Raw genomic sequence first — 6,701 nt, 5'->3', positions numbered from 1 at the left:
CCTGCACAGTACATCCTTAGGTAAGACCTATGACTCTGCACAGTCATACATAGGTGAATAGTATGATCCTGCACAGTACATCCTTAGGTAAGACCTATGACTCTACACAGTACATCCTTAGGTAAGATCTATGACTCTACACAGTACATCCTTAGGTAAGACCTATGACTCTACACCAGTCATACATAGGTTAATAGTATGATCCTGCACAGTACATCCTTAGGTAAGACCTATGACTCTACACAGTACATCCTTAGGTAAGACCTATGACTCTACATAGTCATACATAGGTGAATAGTATGATCCTGCACAGTACATCCTTAGGTAAGACCTATGACTCTACACAGTACATCCTTAGATAAGACCTATGACTCTACACAGTCCATCCTAAAATAAGAAGTGTAACTTTGTGTGCTAATTCTTATATATAATTTAGTTAATTTATTCATCCATTCATGAGTAGTACAGATCAGTATTTCCAATCTTACATACTATACAAAATACAGTTAAAGGTTAATCGGAATTTGTTATATTACAGCTATGAGAAAGCAAAGTCACTGTTATAAAATAATGTCATTCACCTCCCTCGTCATTCCAAGCATCTGATAACTAGCTATGTGACCTGAAGTGTAAATGACTGGTCATTCCAACTAAGCTTTATATAGTGGCTGCATACCATTTTGTTTTTGTTGGTCACTTTGAAGATTGATAAGTACCAAGTTGCCTAACCTCAAACAAGACAGTTTATCCTTGTTTCTCTCATGTAATGAGCCATCGGTGACGGTGTGTACAGATGAGAAACAGTAATTTTACTGAGCATCATATGAAGAATCTCAGTACCGTAAAACATTAAAGGAAAGGGAAACGTATTTAATGAAAATTTAAGGAAAGTCGTCACGTGCAAGGTGCAAGGTGATGATAATATCGAGAAGCTGCCAAGTACGAGTAATTGAGAACATCCTTGTATTAAACCTCGTGTGGAAGACATTATTACAGCTAAGCCAGGTACCGAAAGCATACCTGAAGCTGAGGTACAAAAAATGCTGAAAAAATAGTTAAAAAATAGTTAAAGGATACCTCTGAATTTAAATATCTCATCAAATAAGATAGATGAAGTTATTCGTATAATATATGAACTAATTGTAATTGACAAAAATGTTAATATTAATTTAATAGGAGGTTTATGACTTGAATCAATACTACAGAAATCAACATTTCAAAATTATAGGAATGCCAGAAAAATAGAGAAAATATGTTATAACACTGTGCCCAAACTTACAGATAAGATTAATATTGAGATTAATGAGGATGATATAGAGGATGTATACAGAGTTCCAACTGTAAACAGAGACAGTACTAAACCTATAATAAGGAGTTTTAGATACTAAGTAGTGAGAAGTAAATGGTTAGAAGGTGATAGGAATACAAAGAAACAACAAATACCTACTACGAAACAGTTATTGTGCAAAGTAAAAAAAAAAGAGTTAAACATGGCACAGAGTTTAAACATGTGTGGGTAAGGAAGGAAAAGTGCTTACATGAAAGTCAGAAATCTCAAAATATCGGGAATAAGAAAATATAGGAAGAATTATGGAACAAAATGAACGATGAAAACCAGCAAGATTTTAATACAAAGTCTGATAAGGGTTTAATTTTCTAGGATGTAAATGGAAAGCAAATACAATTATTACATATAAATAAAAAATATTTAAGAGGTAATTGTGAAAAAAACTGTACTCTTATTGGATAATTTAGATTATAATGTAAATTATGAAGAAATATTTGTATCAAGTATCCATGAAACTAATGAGTAATAATTGTTGACTGTACATAACAGGAATGGGAAAGCAATATAATTGTTGACTGTACATAACAGGAATAGGAAAGCAATATAATTGTTGACTGTGCATAACAGGAACTGGAAAGCAATATAATTGTTGACTGTACATAACAGGAATAGGAAAGCAATATAATTGTTGACTGTACATAACAGGAATGGGAAAGCAATGGTAAATGTGAAATTTCTGAGAAAAATGAAACAAATTGAAAATGTTAAAATTACAGCCGTGGAAAATTTAAATATATATTTCAAAAGACAGGGTATGTTTTGCATCGTGTCTCTGCAGATCTCATATTTTGACACCTGGTGAGAAGACTTAGAAACAATATTTTATAATACTAAGGTTCATAATGTAATTCATGTTGGTGATATAAATGTTGATTTATCAGAAGAAATTCTAAGTAAATGTTCATCTAAATGTATTTATTATGTTTGGATTTCAATTAAATATAAGTTAGCCAACTAGCGAGACATGTAGTTATAATTTAAAGATTAAATGGAAACAGCCCACGAATAGTAATTGTTAAAATTTTACTGGCATCTATTTTTGTACCATACTCGAAATAAAAACCAAAATATAATAAATATGATGTATCTAGAGATGTAAAGATGACAAATTGATTATGAATATCGGATCTAAAAGTAAATAAAAATATAAATACATCCATATGATCAGTATCGCGAAGACAGTTTTTAAAGTCTGCTAAAAAATCAAAAGCTAAAATAGTTCAAAATTAATATCATAAAAATGAATTTTTTAAAATCCTTAAAAAGCATGGAATTTTATCAATAGATTTAATAGTAGAACGACAAAAAATAGTAATGGCAGATTGAATTTATAATGTCCGTGTAGAAGAATTTTTAGAAAGTTATCAAAAGGGTTTAATAATTATCTTATAAATGATACAGAAACTATTACAAAAGTTTGTTATAAGGTAACTAAGAAAATGTTAATAAGTCTCACGTGTAATAAAAAAAGTTAAAAGTACGTTTATGAGTTCACAAAAAAGGGGAAACTTTTAAGTTATGATGGTGTCAGTGTTACATTTTAAATCCATTGGTACGTACTCATTGCTTGTCTTTCTCAACTGGTAATTCCAAACAAATACTAAAAAATGCATTTGTTTGTTTTAATGCAAAAACTCACAATGGGCCGTCCTCCCAGTGTCTCAGCTGTAAGCATACGAAGTTATAATCCTAGCACTTAGTGTTCGATCCCTGCGATTTATACAGGGTGGTAAAACCCACTGTAAAGCTTTGCGCTTATAACAATAATGAATTATGTACTCTGTGCTCTCCACAAGAATCGATCCCCTGAATGTTAGCGTTATAATCCCTTAATATCACCACCGAGCCACCAAAAGATTATGAAAAAAAAAGAACTTTGTTGGTTTTATAACGCAAGTCTACACAATAGGCTATCTGCAATCTGTCCACCGCGACATATCGAGCCCTGAATTTTAGCATTATAAGTCCAGAAGTTTACCACTGACCCACCGGGATACCTATATAAAAAGAATAAGTAGTAATTTACAGACCCATTTCTCTGTTATAAATATTTTCAAAAATTGAAAAACAGTTAGTTAAAAACAGATTAATAAGCTATTTGAATAAACTTTTCTAATAAGTAGTTTGAGTTGAATATTAAACAAGATTTATAAACTTTACGTTTAATATAAATAAGTCCTTGGATGTTAAAATAATATCACGTATTTCTCGGATATAGAGAAATCCTTCGACTCAATATAACGTCCAGTATTAATAGGTGAAATGAAAATGCTTGGAATAACTGTTAATGCATTAATATAGTTTAAAACTTACTTATTAACGGAAACACGAGTAGTAAAAATACAAAAATAAAGTAATTTAATGTTAATCAAACATTAAGTGCCCCAGTCTCGTTTACTTAGACCTATATTATTTATCAGTTACATGATGAATTATGTGATTTAAAATTGCATAGCAAATAACATTAAAGCGGTTAACAGATTTTGGAAAAATAAATTATCTATTAATTATGCAAAAATAAAAAACATTATTTAAATAGAGACATAACTTTTTTTTAAGAGAAGGTCCCTGTCCTTCGTTTATACATACATAAAAATAGCGTAACTAATATTACATAAATATTTTGAGGTAAAGAAATTTAAAACTATAAGAAACTTTTAAGTTGGGAACGACGTAGAGAAGGCTTAGTGGATACAATAATGCTTACGTAATATAGGACTTATTATTTAAAAATATTTTAAAATAGTAAAAGCAGTTCGTTTGATCTGGATGTATAGTCCTTTATTCTCCACAAATAATTAAAAATACTTTAGGTATTTGTATATATACGTGACAATTAATTATCTATAATTATTCAGCGAACTAACTGGTTAATTATTTATTCATTAACTTATTTTCTTCGCCAGTTCTGAATTTCGGTGAACAAAAGATGATGCAGAAGCCTAATGTAAACTTTGATTAGCTACTCTAGCTACAACAGACCAATTTCGCTGTATTCACGATTCATCAGTGCTGTTTGGAAGAGTGAAGAAAATAAATAAATATGGCCTCGTATTTATGTCTTGTTGGTGAAAAGAAATAAACAAATAAATCAATATTACATTCTGTTTATTTCTCATAGACACGGCCCGGCATGGCCAGACTCGCAATCTGAGGGTCACGGGTTCGAATCCCCGTCACACCAAACATGCTCGCCCTTTCAGCCGTGGGGCGTTATAATGTGACGGTCAATCCCACTATTTGTTGGTAAAAGAGTAGCTGAAGAGTTCACGGTGGGTGGTAACGACTAGCTGCTTTCCCTCTAGTCTTATACTGCTAAATAAATAAGCACAAAATAAAACTGATTCTTTCAAAGTGTCGTCAGGATGATTTGTAACCGTTTTCAAACCAATCTTACAGTTGCTCGAACACCTGGACAACGCAGACTATCATCAACGACATAATCAGATGATCGCTCAATCGATTCTGACTCACCATAATCGTTGGGTGCCTGTTCCGATATCGAATCAAAGGGTTGAGTAAAGCCCAGACTTTGTATCCGATAGTCCGTGGTTCGCGCCCCGTTTCCTCTATAATAAGCTCCACACTTTGGGGCTGTGGATGAGTTTTTAGAGTGAAGATCAAACCCCACTCCTCTGTTAGAATAGCCTAAGAATAGGCAGTGAGTGGTGTTAAATAGCTGCCTTTCCTCTAGTCCATGACTTCAAAATTAGAGACTACTAGCGCAGATAACCTTCGAGCAGCTTTGGGCGAGATTCGACAACAAATAAAAACAACAAACTTAATCAAGTGTTCGCAGTTGCAACTGGTAGCCATGTTAGTATACAGAGATCAGACACGTGTTTTACAAGATTGATCTGTATGCCAGATACCTAAGATGATGTAGTGCAAGGCACAAGATAAATAGTCTGCAATAGTACCAAGAACACTTAAAAAACAATATGTGGAGTCATATTTTTAACATGTGAGTCGTGCTTCGCCCTGCAGCCAGATAAAAGGCATAAAAAACCTTTTGAGAAAAATGAAACCCGATCTAATCTTATTTACATACAACATGACGAATACAAATTCGATGACGAGGAACCAGCTTTGAGACTAATAATGGTTGGAGACGGCTTGAATGGGTAATGAAGGAAAACTTTAATATAAGTTTAATATAACAGTTTGATGATGACAAAACCTTGTCGAAACGTTGTACATTTGCTATTATGTTAAACTTATATTACAATTTTTCTTCATTACCCATTCAAGCCGTCTCCAACCATTATTAACATGACGAATAAGATTATGGAATCTTTATATGGTCAGGAATAAACTTTGGTTTTCGCCTCTACATCCTGTATTATTAATGCCACGTATAACAGGTACAAGGACCACATACGACGATCTTTTGGCTGTTATACACTGGTGCAATTTACTTCAGTCTACTGAGCTATAATGCTCATCTCCACTATACTAAATATTACAAGGTTTCGGTCCCGTGATGTCGTTGGGAAACAGTTTGCATCCCGTCATGTAACTCCGGCCACTAAACAACTCTTTCAGAAAACACCGTTTTTAACCATGTAACATCAGTTTCAGAATGCCTGTGCTGGTTATTTTACTCCATATTGAGGTGACATGTCACATACTATTAGAGATGTAAAGCCACTTCTACCAAATCTCCATTTACAGACATAGACTTGATAACCAGTCATCGGTATTTCAAGTAAGAAGTGCCTAATGTGCAAAAAAAAAAAAAAACATGAAAATTGAGGAACTTATTGTCATTGTTTTGTAACAGTGGTTTTTGCCTCCTCCTAGGTATAATATCAAAACTTTCAATTTCCCTTTAATAGTTTAATTTAATGCCTCTCACACTCGGTACACTTGATATATAGTGTTCTAAAGAAACTCTCTTCACGTGAATTCTAATCTTGCTCTTGTTTGTAATTCCGTAGTTTTAGTTTGTTATTTTTCTAAATAGTGATATGTTTGTCTGTCTCATGATGAACTCTGATGAATCGTTTATTTATTTTTCACTGTTCACATTCTCTCCTGCTGTGGATTTCGTTGGATATTTCTATAAATAGTATAGTTCACTCAATCCTCCTTGTATGGGTAATGAGGTTAACTTAGTTGTTTTTTTTATATAAATAATAAAGTTCACTCAATACTCCTTATATGAGCAGTGAAGTTAACTCAGTTGTTTTTTTTATATAAATAATAAAGTTCACTCAATACTCCTTATATGAGCAGTGAAGTTAACTCAGTTGTTTTTTATATAAATAATAAAGTTCACTCAATACTTCTTGTATGGGCAGTGAGGTTAACTCAGTTGTTTTTTTATATAAATAATAAAGTTCACTCAATA

General features: G+C 32.6%; 1 protein-coding gene across 1 annotated transcript in view; it reads left to right on the top strand.

Annotated features, from left to right (window-relative positions):
* The window catches only part of LOC111086735 (carcinine transporter-like), a 111,034-nt gene that overhangs the window by 93,694 nt on the left and 10,639 nt on the right, over positions 1-6,701 (top strand). The window lies entirely within an intron of this gene.

Source organism: Limulus polyphemus, unplaced genomic scaffold, assembly GCF_000517525.1.
Source record: "Limulus polyphemus unplaced genomic scaffold, Limulus_polyphemus-2.1.2 Scaffold1375, whole genome shotgun sequence".
Classification (NCBI taxonomy): domain Eukaryota; kingdom Metazoa; phylum Arthropoda; class Merostomata; order Xiphosura; family Limulidae; genus Limulus; species Limulus polyphemus.
This window is presented reverse-complemented; position numbering and strand designations above follow the sequence as displayed.